This window comes from Bubalus kerabau, chromosome 22, assembly GCF_029407905.1.
Source record: "Bubalus kerabau isolate K-KA32 ecotype Philippines breed swamp buffalo chromosome 22, PCC_UOA_SB_1v2, whole genome shotgun sequence".
NCBI lineage: Eukaryota > Metazoa > Chordata > Mammalia > Artiodactyla > Bovidae > Bubalus > Bubalus kerabau.
Window position 1 is genome coordinate 25,196,507 of NC_073645.1, and position 12,296 is coordinate 25,208,802.

Here is a 12,296-nt window from a genome sequence, read left to right on the forward strand (position 1 = left end):
AATTTAATCTAACCCAAATATCAGAAGTATAAGCCAGAAATTTAAAAAGAAAATCATGGTGTGGAATCCCAGTTTGACCAATGTTTTTCTGAATGATTTTTTGAAGCTGTATATTTTGCCAGAGGGATAAAATGGGAATAATAATATCTGTTTTAGCACAGTAACTAGGAATAGTACATTGCAGGCATACAATAAATGCTTGCTGAAAGAGGGAACTAAATCTTAAGAGGATTCATGCAATATTTATATAGTAAAGCAATGGTAAATATCTAGCACAATGCCTGGCACACAGCTGGTACTCAATAAATATTCAATGAATGACTAAATCAAATAGGACAGAAATCGGTCAGGCACAAGAGGCAAGTTTTGGTAACTTATTTTCCAAGAGACTGTCAAGAAGGGTAGAGATGTTATTATCTGCAAGATAAGGTTGTGGGGCTTGGTCTAAATCCAAAATATCCACTGTAATCAAGTTGGGGGGGGGTGTCAAATATTTTTATCATTCAGAAAGCAAAATTTGAGGATACTGGCAGGGATGACAACAGTCCAGGAACAGAAAAGAAAACCGGAAGGCTAAACCCAATGAGAAGACGGGGTCAGGTATAGGGAACTGAGAATCCCACCAATCCTAGCAGCAGCACTAATTTACAGTTAACCCAGGATAGAGTCTGAGTCACAGAACTCAGCTCCCAAGAGCGATGGCAGTGAGTAAAGGAAATACAATAGACAAATCAATTTACTATCAGACCTCAGTTATTTTGGAAAACGGAAATTGCATTCTTTAAATACATCTATTTCATGCTTTTATAGGTTGGTTTTTTTTAAAGGTTTTCTTTAAATTTCTTAGTAAAAAAATTTTTTGAAAAGTGTTTGAAAAAAATCCTGACTCAGCTGAACTAGAATTGCATTTTTGTTTTGATGTGCCTAGGTTTGGAGAACAGAGAACTCCAAAAAACCCTAATGTCTGTCTGGGTGGGATGGTACCAGCCACTGGCCCAGTTGGCAATCCAGAGAAGCCGGTGAGGTAAGGACAATGAAATAATTCCTGGGAATGGAACAAATAGGGATGTTGTAATTCTATTCCCTTCCTATCAGAGGAATTTTCTTGCCAAGAAAGAAAGCAAGGAAGCAAGAAAGAAATGAGAGAGAAAGGAGAAAGAAAAAGAAGGAAGAAAGAAAGACAGGGAAGGAGCTCAGAGCAAGAAACAAAGGAGAGAGGAGATGGGGGAGAGAAAGAGAAAAAAATTGGAAGGTACTATCTTCAGAAAGTACACTTATTTCCTTCCCTTCTAACTGTTTACATCTGCCAAGTATCAGCTGGGTCTATGGATGCCCTATGCTTGATACTGCAGGGCATATATGCTGATGCTGTTTAGGCAAACTTATCCTAAGAGTATGATAGATTTGTCAGTCTGAGAATTTATATTTTGGAACGAACATAAAATCATCCTCCAACCTAACCTGTAACATTCTCTCCCCAGAGCTTCAGATCTCTGCAAGTGATGAAGGTCTCCTACCAGGCAACTTAAGGGACTGTTTAGAAACCTGAGACAGGTGAAACAGTGTAAATCCAGTTAATAATCTCTAACTCAGGACCCACACAGGACACAGTATATGCCTCTGCTTTACTCTTCCTGCTGTTTATTTGGGACTGTTATCTGTAAAATCTGAGTACTAATCTGATTTTCTGGAGATACCAGGTGCAAGGTGCTAGGTCTAAGAGGTAAGAAAAACAGTCTGATGCTGGCTGTTCTCCCTCCATGCTCTTTAGCAAGGCATTTCAGACAGGGTTTGGAAGCTTCCTATTTATTCAAGTGCTCAGGACTTCATACTGTTGAAATGGAAGTATGTTCTGAGGCAGCAAAGAGATGACAAAACACCAAAATCAGGCTAAGTCAGCCCACACTGAGTGACACATACCTTTGCAGTGACTGAAATACTTAGCTTCTCCTTCCCCAGGAAGTCTGGAGGCTACCAGGGCTCACCTGGGTTGTGATTTCACGCTTCCCCACCTGGGATAGCCCCCAGAATTAAACTCATGCCTGACCAGCTCTCAGTGGGAGAAAAATGAGATACGAGATTTATGGATGAAGGAGGAATCTCTCTTTTCTTCAGGCTTTCCTTCTCACTGATACCACCTCTAAAAAGATCTACCATCATTTCTTCTGAACATCTGGGAGGAGAGGAGGAGACTACTAAGTCATTCTAATTGTAGCTCTCTCATTTTCATTGATCAAAACCTGTCAAAACAGGTAGCAACTGTCACGTGCTGAAGTCTAAAATTTTAGGTTTCCAGACAAGAAATGGCAGTTTTTTTCTATCAGAAGATGAGTGATCAAAGTATGATTTTAATTCCCTCACGACTTATTTCATCCAAAAAGGCCCTTCAGCAGTGAAAGCAGAGTCCTAACCACTAGACTGCCAAGGAATTCCTTTTGTACACTGAGGTTGGCTTTCATCTAATATCAGCCTTTCAGGTATTCAAACCAAACCTAGCCTTTGCCAATGGAAAACTCTCATGCTACAAAGTATTTTTGAAAAGGAGACTTGAAAGGAGAGGAGGAATAGGGAAGAAGAGGAAGGTGTAAGTGGACAATGAATGAGAAAACAGCCATTATGCACTGACTAAGGTTTCTCTTTGACAAAGGTAGCAAAACAATCAAGTTGGAAAAGAAGAATCTTTGCAAGAAATGATGCTGGAACAACTGAGTATCTACATGCAAAGGGATGAAGCTGAACCACATACTATACCCATACTATACCCAAAAATTAACTCAAAATGGAACACAGATTTAATATACGATCTAAAAACCATAAAACTTTCAGAAGAACACATGAGAGTACATCTTCATGAACTTGGGTGAGGCAATGATTCCTTAGGGTAACAAAAGCACAAGTGACAAAAAAAAAAAAAAAAAAAAAAAGTAGGTCAAGTTTAAAAACTTCTGTGCTGCAAATGATAACCACCAAGAAAGTGAAAAGACAACCCACAGAATGGGAGGAAATACTTGCAAATCATGTATCTGATGAAAAACCCCCATGAGATACCACTTCACACTCACTAGGATCATAATAACCCAAAAAAAAGTTAACAAGTGTTGGCAAGGACATGAAGAAATTAGAACTCTTATACACTGCTGGTGGGATAGTAAAATGGTACAGATACTTTGGAAAGTGGTTTGGAAGTTTCTCAAATGTTAGTACATACAGAGTTACCCTATGACCCAGAAATTCTATTCTTACATGCCCAAAAGAATGAAAACATTATGTTCACACAAAAACTTGTACCTAATTGTTCACAGTGGCATTATTCATAATATCCAAAAAGTAGAAACAACTCAAATGGATAAAATGTGGTATAGCTATAGTTAAATATTATTCACCCACAAAAAGGAATGAAGTACTGATAAATGCTAAAATGTGAATGAATCTTGAAAAAGTTGTTATGTGAAAGAAACCAGACACAAAAGGCCACATAATATACTATTCCATTTGCAGGAAAGGTTTATACAGACAAATTTATACAGACAGAATAAATTTATAAAGACAAAAAATAAATTAGTGGTTGCCTGGGGCTAAGGGAAGGATTAGAGGAGAAATGGGGATGGACTGCTAAAGGATATGGAGTACCTTTCTGGGGGGACAACATTCTAAAAAGTAGATTGTGGTGATAGTTGTATTACCTTGTGAGCATATTAAACAACAAGTTGCACACGTAAATGTCTGAGTTATAACATAGGAATTGTTGTTCAGTCGCCCAGTTGTGTCTGAATCTTTGCGACCCCGTGGACTGCAGCACGCCAGCCTCGGCTTAAGGCATCCTCGACTCCAGCAGTTCTTGAGCAAACTTCTTTCCTTAGTAAACAATTCCACATAGAATTCACAGATTCCAGAGTGTTTCACTCACCAAGATAACTTTCCTAGAGCTTGTGTATGCCCATGATGCTGGTGGCAAGAGGAAAAGGAGCTCACTGGGCTACTCTGTCATAAATTAGAGCAGATAGAGTCTAAGGAGCTTCTAGAGAAGCCTCTGTGGTCAGTGTCATAAGAAGGAGCAGAGATACGGGCATTGACACTGCAAGCCACATGTGCAGGGAGGAACAACTCTGCCCGGAGATAAGAAAAGTTCAATTCCCAGCAACATGCATGATATCTTCAGATGAAAAGGTCTGCATTTGTCAAAGTATGTCAACTTCTGGCTGTTGAACACAGAACTCCTTGGAATAAAATGTTACGGGTAGACTGAAGGGGGGAGAAAGAAGGTTCTCCTAGTCTCAACACTCATGACTACTTTTTGTTTTTGAGAAATGACTGGAGCTGCCTACATTACTCAGAGAAAGCCATCCATCCAAGACTAGGAAGAGGATTTAAAGAAATAAGGCCTAAGGAAAGGGGAAGGAGTCTGGAGGTAGAACTTAGTGGGGAAAGGGAATATAAATTCCTACCAAACCATCAGTTCTCCTCACACTGGAACTGAATGCACCATGAAAGCAGGGACCAAATTTATTTTGTTCACCAATATATTCCCAAGCCTTTAGCAAAACTGAATAAATTAAAATCTATGAAGGTTTCTGTCCAATCTCACCACAAGTAAGGAGGTTCATGATCACCAGCTATTCTCCAAAAGCATGAAAATAACAATAAAAATGCTTTATCCCCAACCCGGAAGGAAAGGTGACTCAGACATGAACAGCTGTCCCCAAAAGAAGGAACAAAAGTTGTCAATGAAGACAGTAAAGCTTTCTCTTCCTTTCAAGTCATATGAGGAGGTCAGGGAAAAGCTTTCTGGCATTTCTTATAAAAATAACCTAGTATCTTCTCAAAGTAAGCCTGAATTTTTGTTTGTTTGTTTAGGGGTAGGGATTGGGAGAGGTGTTGGGGAGTGTGTTATACTCTGGTACTGGCTCTCCTAAATGCTACTGACTTGGAAAGTTCCAAAAAGGGAAAGGAAGAAGAAACAATGTCATAGAAAGGTAAACTGCTGAAGTCAGTCACAGTAAGGCATGGATTTGCACCCAAAGCACCTTTAAGGGCAAGAATCTGGGCCACCCTCCAATGCAACTGTCAACTTCTTACTGCTGAAGACAGGGGTCACTTATATAAACTGAAGCAAAATGAAGTGGACAGATGGAACAACAAGGCTGAGCTACAAACCGGCTGGGGATTTCTTGGTCCATTTTTAACTTATTCTCTCTGACTCATGACTCTGCAAAGTGGCTTTCTTTTTCCCAGTGCTGGATGGATGATGGCTGAGACACATAGTTAATGCCCAACTTATCCAGGAAATGCATGGAAATGTTACCTTAAAAATGCAGGCAATGTAGCTTAGGAGAAAATGTGGGTTCTTCTTTATATCCAATGCAAATCTAAAGTAAATCCTCCTAACATGCAATTTCTCACAATCCCAGCTACCTTTCACAGACAGAAGTCTCTAAGGGTCTTTTATGAAACAATAAATAAATAATAGTTTCATCCAGAAGCTCGGAACATGGTGCCTGTTTCCTTACTAAGACATCTGAGAAAGCAGACTGTCTCTAAAAGCTGCTATGTAAATTCTTCAGGCACAAAGGAGAAAAACAGGCAAAGGTTGTTTACAGGCAGATTCTATAGCTCTGATTCCAAGGAAGGAGGGAACATAACTGGTATACGCAACAAGGTACATATGAGGAAAATTCCTAAAAGTTTCACCCTAACACTATTCTTATAAGGCCACAGATTTACATTAAAAGGTCTGATTATGGGTGAATACCTAAAGCCTGATACATCTGGATTTCAAGCCTAGTCTTACCAAGCTATAGTCCTGTATTCTCAAATACTTGCTAAACATGTACACCTGTATGTCATGCTTTGTTTACATGGTTTTCTTCACACTACTGTTGTTTAGTTGCTAAGTTGTGTCTGACTTTTTGCGACCCACAGACTGCAGTATGCCAGGCTTCCCTGTCCTCCACCATATCCTGGACATGGAATACTATTTTTCTTCATCACCAAAAAGCTGAAGTCTTAGTTTTCCTTTTGGAAGCCCCAGTTATAACGCCATCATTTCCCTGCACAACATAATTCACATAATGTAAAAAACAAAGCTTTAAAGGCATTAGACCTGAGTTAAAACTCTGATTTCTCTACTTCTAGGCTGCAAGACCTTGGGCAAGACACCAACCTCTCTGAGTACCAGAGAAGTATTCTTCATCTAGCTGGGTTTCCTTTCTAAAGCTTTTCTTTGTGTCTTCCTATATAACCATGTTGCTGCTACTAAGTCGCTTCAGTCATGTCTGACTCTGTGCGACCCCAGAGATGGCAGCCCACCAGGCTTCCCCATCCCTGGGGTTTTCCAGGCAAGAACACTGGAGTGGGTTGCCATTTCCTTTTCCAATGCATGAAAGTGAAAAGTGAAAGTGAAGTCGCTCAGTCGTTCCTGACTCTTAGCAACCCCATGGACTGCAGCCTACCAGGCTCCTTTGTCCATGGATTTTCCAGGCAAGAGTACTGGAGTGGGGTGCCATTGCCTTCTCCGTATATAACCATAACTTGCCCTAAAGAAAACTTATCCCCTCAAGCAGTTTCCGTTTTCCTAGACCCAAAAGAGCAGTCCAGTGATCTGTACTACAGAGTATATTCCCAGATATCTGGAATTAAAGATAATTCCCTGATGGTCCAGGGGTTAGGAGTCCTCAATTTCACTGCAGGACTGCAGGGGACATGACTTTGATCCCTGGTCGGGGAACTAAGATCCCACAGGCCACATGGCATGGCCAAAAGAAAAAGACAAGGAAGAAAAGAAAGGGGACAAGAAAACCATCATATTCATACCTGCTTCAACCTGGGAAACCTTCAAACATACAGGTTACAAGACTGGCTTCTGAGAAAGGGTGAAGGTATGATTGAGTGGTATGTAGCAGTGATTAAATTGGTTCCTCTGAGGCTGGGTTATTTAACTTTAAATTAACATATCTTTTCACCTTCAGAATTGCCTCATATACTCCCATTTCATGCAGTAACAAGCTTCCCTCTCCATGAAGTCAATGAATCTTCAGCCCATCCAATTCAACAACAACAAAAAAGCAATTTCCCTTGATGCCTGTTAACAGCAGTGTATTACAAGCCTCAGAGATTCTGCTGATTAACATTAAACAAAATAAAACCTCAAATAAGAATACCTTTTAACCTTTTCACTTTGAAACTAGTCAAAACTTCAGCAAGTGACCTGTTTCCTCTAACTTACCTTTTATGTTCTAGGTCTTAACCCTTTCATGCCAAATATCCCCTTCTTTATACTGCTGTTTCTGTGGCCATTCAAGACCAGAGACGAAAAAATGGACCCTTACTATAGAAGACATTTTGACAACCATCAGGAAGGTTGAGCTACTGGCCAATGCATCTAGTCACGTGCTTTATTCAATGATCCAAAGTCTGTAAACTGGCCAAGAGAATTTGATTTATTAGTATACTTAAACTCATTAGGGTTGCAAGAATCAGACACGACTTAGCAACTAAACCACCATAAACTTACTGACTGAAGGAAATGGAACTGTGAATGGTGTAGTCCCAAACTACACCATGGTAACCCTCAGGTTTTAACGGGGAATGATTTAAGTCAGTATCTCTCTCGATTTCTAGGTGAGAAGCACATGTGTCACACTTGGCAAGTTATTCACCTACTCGACATTTTTCTAGTCTCTGCATTAGACAAATGAAAGTTCACAATTCATTAACTGGAGGGAAACAAGAAAGAGTTAATGTGTATGAAATGTACATGGCCTGAGGGACAGTTGCTTCATTTTCTGAAGCTGTGCATGGCTAGCATTTTGGCAGTTTGAGATTTCTACCTTGATGCATGATTTTACCCAATGTAGGTTTCTGCCTCATCACCTGCTGGAAATTAAGCAATTGGTTATAGCTACTTTGCTTGAAAAATGAGCTAATTTCTAGTTACTGTGGCCCCAAACCATAGATTTAAGCCAAGTGAGATACCATGGGCTTTACATTTTGGCTAAATTATCTCTTCTACCACTGACAAGAGAGGGAAACAGAATTCCTTCTTGCTTTTTAGATACCAGCCTGACTTTGTTTCACTCTTTCCACAATCATAATGAAAGTAAATGAAGAAAAATGAACCACAGGAGATGAAGGAACCACAAAAGTCAAACGGACCATGTACATTTCCATAGAAGATATCACTTAATCTATGCCCCTTAGAAATGCTTGCTTTTTATCAAAGCTTTCTCTCAATAAATGAACAGAGGCTCCAAAGCTTTCCTAGGACAAAACACCTACAAGATAAGCCTCCCCCTGCTCAGATCCCATTATTCTGTGCTACAGATTTCCTTACTTTGTTCTAGTAGCAGGCCAGGAGCTGCTGGCAGAGTTCCTAGGGCTGCAGGATGCAAACCTTTGATACCCTTTGCAATTAGTAGTTTAGCCCTGGATTTCTTGTCTCCAGAAGCAAGGCCCCTCTACACTCTCAGAAATTAGTGACTATAAAGGAACAAAATGGGCCAAGTGAAAAAGTCTAACAGACTTTCTACCTTATTTCAGGATACAAGAAAATCCTAATACATACCTGCAAGGACTTCTGAGGCAGTGGAGATCAGCTCAAAACCCCAAGAAGTGATCTATTTTTAATTAACAGTAAACATTCCAATCCCTTGAATGTGACCTGAGAACTTAAAAAAAAAAAAAAAAAAAAAACTGACATGTGCCAAAACCCTGAAACATTTTAATTATACCTCATTCCCATCAGCACAATTAATCAACTTATAGGACACTTATAATTTTGAGTATGGGGGACAGGATGACCAAAAAAAAAAAAAATTAGTAACTGACTAACTTAGGCTTCTTTTCCTATCACTTCAAAAACAGGGAATTAATTTAGTGAATCACATGCTAGACTGGGGACAGCAGGGAATATTCTGTGGATCCCATACTATAGTTAGAGAAAAACAGGCACATGGATTCCAAACTAAGTGGGAAGAGCTGTGCATATACTTCAGTGGTGGAGAGGGAGAAATGGGGATCTCATGTGGATAAAAATGGAAGACGGCTGACCAGACTCCTGGGTTAGTCCAGTGTGGGCCATATGGACACCATACTAGCAAGGAGTGGGCCCAATGTTCATGTCATCAGAGAGAGGAAGGTGGGCATATGGATCACATACTGGTTTTCAACTACTCCAAGTAAAGAATGAAATTAAAAGACATGAAAAGGGGTTTATGCTCCATCCCAGGGGTATCTTTTAGAACTCCTCAGGAAAGGTAATCAGCGACTCTGCCAAAGTAATTAAGCAAGAGAACATTTACCATAAAGCCCACATCAGTTAAGTGAACAGAGATGAATCTTATTACGGCGCACTGTCAGCTCTGAACCTGCAGGTGCTACGCGCCCGGACTGCTGGCCCACCCACTGTGGTGGAGCGCTTTGCCTTTCTTTGCAGCTCTGAAGAAGCAGGCTTCTCTCACCTGCTCTGGCTGTGTTCTGTTGCCTTCAGAAAGTCCTAGTACAAGTGGTTTAATGCTAAGAAGCCTGAGTATAACTAGTAGAGGCAGGTGTTGGGGTTGGCTAGAGAAAGGAGCCCTGAGAGGTAGAAAGTATGGGTGTTGGAGAAAAAGCAGGGGAGCTGGATAGTAAAGTAAGGAGAATAGGACAGTTGAGTAAATTAAGAAGTAATCAGGTAAATCAAGTAGAATAAATAAGCTGCTCAAAGTTTCGAACCATTCTGTTTAGGTGAAGTTGATGGTATCTCTTCTCACTGAAAAGGGGAAAAGTTAAAACTTCACTGCAAAGATTGAGGGCAAGAGGAGAAGGGGGTGACAAAGGATGAGATGGTTGGATGGCATCATCAACTCAATGAACATTAGTTTGAGTAAATCCTGGGAGATGGTGAAGAACATGGAAGCCTGGCGTGTTGCAGTCCATGGGGTTGCAAACAGTGGGACACGACTAAGCAACTGAACAACAACAATAATGCAATACACTTTCTCCACAGGAAAAGAAATACTACTGAGGAATATTGCTTCTTCAGTGTTAATAGTAGCAGAGGCTACTATTAGCCTCTGCTAATATCTGCTTTATTAATGAGTTAGCTCCAAATCTAAAGGGTCAGATTTTTCTCAACAACCTAATCACTATCTATTGTTGAACAAAATTCACTGTTTGCTAAAGGAAACTGGTGTTTTATCAATCATTCTAGATTTACAAATGGTACCTGATATACATTTGGCCCTATTTTTTTCTGCAAAGAAGATTAAAAAAAAAAAGCCTCAAACTGACTAAATGGTAGTCTACTAAGTTAGAGACCCAGAGAGCTTCTATTCAACAGAAACTCTCACAAGAGGATGGCTGTCAGAGTCCTTGTGGCGACAAATTACAAAATCATATAACACATTTTAAAAAACTCATCAAAGGCCATGTGTCTGTCACTCGGAGGAGTAGTTAACAGTATACAGACAAGTAGATAAGGCCTCTGCGTTTACAGATCTATAAATCTTTAACTCATTATCAAGAGGAGATTCCCAAAGACATTGCTGGGAGAAGACATAACCAGCTACTGAGAAAATGAGATGGAATGGGTTTGTGACCCAAACTGGAGGTCTTATAGCACATGCACACACAGGCACTCACATATTTGAACTTCTCTCTAGACCTAGAACAAGTGTAAACAAAGAGCTGTGGTAAAAATGATTTACAGGCTTACTTTCTACCGTAGCTCTTTGTTTGCAACAGAGCCTGCAGTTTCCTTACAAGGCAGTGGGAGGTGGGAAAAGGAGAGGAGACTAGATGATTACTACTCAGAACCAAGCAGAGCTGCCCAGGAGAGGACTTAATGGGAGGATAAATTTGGGACCTGATTCTTTGACAGCACTTCCAGTAATAGCTAGTAAAGCAGGGGGTGAAAGCCAGCTCCACACATTCATCATAATAGTGCAACAAGATGAAGGTCTTTGGGGGAGAGTCTACGAAATCCGGAGTAAGAAAATGAAGCCCATGTGGAGGGCGAGGCGGTTGGCTCTGGCAAACTCTCTCTACAGGAGGCTGCGTATAATTGTTTTATGCTCACAAAGAAGTTATTATCTGCTTTCTCTCCAATATACCAGAAATAGTGGTAAGCTTTTCCTCTCCTGAAAAAGTGATGTTACCAAAAGGACAGATTTAGTGTTAAAGTGATTCTAGAACTTTGTTTATCCTGTATGCACCATTTAAGAAAGAAAGAAATCTTCTATCTTCTTTACCTCCCCTACTCTGCAAACTGACTTTTTCACCTAGTGAAGGAACACTGTCCCTACAAAGTTCTAGAAAATCCTACAGTGTCTGAAGCTAAGGGTTTGATAGCACAGACCATGACGTGACAGTTTAGTTTGTTTGACAAACATGTGAATACCTACCATGTGTAGGTACTATGCAAGGCAATGGGGAGGTGAATGAAATCTGATCCCAGGTAACAAGGAACTTATAGATTAGTGGAATAGACATGCCATAGACAGACAATCTCATTATAATGCTGTAAGAGCTAGACAGACAAAGAGTCAACGAGAGATATCATGAGCGTGCAAAGGAGGGATATTAGACCAAGCTGGGGACTTAGAAAAGGCACCCTGAAGGGAGATGGTGCTTGAGCAGAGTATAGAAATATGAGTTAATCAGGGAAGGGAAGAGAAGAATGTTTTGACATATTTTCTTATAGGGATGGAGACTATTACCCAACTTCTACTAAATCAGACTAAAGAAACCTTACTAGATTAGTTAAATTAAGGTTATTGCAACTAAAAAACAACAACAAAAAACACAGCCATCCAAGTTTTCCAGTAAACCAAAGAGAAAAGTTGGGATTCTCAGGTGGCTCAGTGGTAAAGAACCCACCTGCCAACGCAGGAGGTGCAGGATAGGTGGGTTTGATCTGAAGGTAGGGAAGATCCCCTGGAGGAAATGGCAACCCAATCCAGTATTCTTGACTGAAAAATCCTGTGGACAGAGGTGCCTGGTGAGCTACAGTCCAGAGGGTCGCAAAAGAGCTGGACACGACTGAGCAACTGAGCAAAGAGAAAAGTTATAGCTTCCTTTCCCAGAGTCTTGTTTTAAATCTTTCCAGCTAATGGGAATCAGGATATCTTAGTGAAAGCCATGAAACCTTTGCCCGCTGGGTCCTGTTTGCAGCTTTTTGCTCAGTGCTAACATAAAGATGCTCATGGCAAGTTCTGAGTCTCCCCTCCCCTAAACTAAGTGTAGACACAAAGCAACTATCAAAGCTGAAGGCAGCCCTTTCAGTCTCATATGGGAGTGGATGGATCTCAGCTGTGCTGCGC

The 12,296-nt window shown here is 40.5% G+C and overlaps 1 protein-coding gene across 8 annotated transcripts in view; it reads right to left on the reverse strand.

Moving 5' to 3' along the window:
- Positions 1 to 12,296, reverse strand: part of ARMH3 (armadillo like helical domain containing 3) — a 172,913-nt gene that overhangs the window by 34,169 nt on the left and 126,448 nt on the right. Inside the window, exon 24 of one of the 8 annotated variants that reach the window (XR_008707106.1) lies at positions 8,561 to 8,663. The exons of the other annotated variants lie outside the window; for them this stretch is intronic. The gene's annotated coding sequence lies outside the window, so the exon portion shown is untranslated. The remainder of the gene's footprint in view (positions 1 to 8,560; positions 8,664 to 12,296) is intronic. 8 annotated transcript variants of the gene reach the window in all.